General features: G+C 42.8%; 1 protein-coding gene across 1 annotated transcript in view; it reads left to right on the top strand.

Moving 5' to 3' along the window:
• Positions 1 to 1,389, top strand: part of tiparp (TCDD-inducible poly(ADP-ribose) polymerase) — a 20,093-nt gene that overhangs the window by 8,164 nt on the left and 10,540 nt on the right. The window lies entirely within an intron of this gene.

Raw genomic sequence — 1,389 nt, 5'->3', positions numbered from 1 at the left:
GTGTGTGTGTGTGTGTGTGTGTGTGTGTGTGTGTGTGTGTGTGTGTGAGAGAGAGAGAGAGATCGAGGTGATCAGTGGGGTGGGGAGGCTTCTTGTAAATGCGACAATTAAGTTCGCATAACGTCATAATAAAACCTGAAAGTGTGTGTGCAATGTGCATATCATAAGTCAGTCTGAAGTTCACACACGCATATAGAGAAGCTCTTGTCATCATGACATCGCTGCAGGCAGAAACTGTTCTGTACTGAGAGACGGAGACCGTAAAAGAGAGAGAGAGAGAGAGAGAGAAGGCCATGCAGGTGCATCTTTCTTTTTCAGACATGAAGTACAGAGAAACGAAAAGATGGAGTGGAACAGAGCAGAGAGATAACGGAACAAATGAATAGAACAAAGTGAGCAGGGGAGAACAGGGGTGAAGTAAAGGATGTACTGTTTTCACCGTGCATTTGTTTCTGTTACATTCTCAGTTGATTGCCTTGCCTTCTGTATCCCCGTCTTTTCTTGTAGCGCCTGTTTCCATCATCCGTTCTCTTCTGATTCTCTGTTCTTGCTGTTCTGCCTTTTGATATTCAAATTAAGTTTTTGCTTGAATTGAAACCGAAACATTTTAATTTTAAGTTTCTTGAATGCTTGAACGCAGTTCAGAGAAAAATAACTCATGGACATCTGCATTGTGCATCTGCCTGGTCTTTCTGGTAAACTGGAGACCTGATAATCGGTGACTCACTCCTCGTTTCTGTTTTGTTTCGGCACGTGCTCAGTGGCTGAATTCCTATTGCACTTCCTCTTGTAGGGTAGCAGTCACAGCGTGACTTAGCAGAAACACAACCTGTGAATACTGTGTATGCAATTAGTATTTGTGTAATCTTTTTGGTTTTGTTTTTGGAAATTGACTCCGCAGCTCTCATTAACAACTTCCTGACCGAAACTGGTGTGTGTGTGACTCCAGTGACCAGTAATTGCACTTACAGCAGATGAAACTACATACTTGCATACAGTGTACCTATTATTATAAAATGAGGTTTCACTTCTCCGGGCTGTTGAACAATAACTCAGCAGGTCCACACACCCAGCTTCTCTGTGTTTTAGATGGGAAACATCTATAATGTAATTCATGCGCTTTATTTAGAACAAACCTGAGGCACCCACGTTACCAAAACATGACCCCTGCTTTACACACACACACACACACACACACACATTTCTAGACAGACACACTGCACTCGCCGATGTCTAACCTTTGACATGACATCCAATTAGTTTCCCGGCATAAATCAATGAACCCATTAACACTGTCAGGCTATGTGCATTCTTTGTGTGTTGCAAAACTTGCATGTGTCTCGTGTGTGTGTGTGTGTGTGTGTGTGTGTGTGTGTGTGTGTGTGTGTG

Source organism: Anarrhichthys ocellatus, unplaced genomic scaffold (assembly GCF_004355925.1).
Source record: "Anarrhichthys ocellatus isolate YVR2014 unplaced genomic scaffold, GSC_Weel_1.0 scaffold24, whole genome shotgun sequence".
Classification (NCBI taxonomy): Eukaryota; Metazoa; Chordata; class Actinopteri; order Perciformes; family Anarhichadidae; genus Anarrhichthys; species Anarrhichthys ocellatus.
This window is presented reverse-complemented; position numbering and strand designations above follow the sequence as displayed.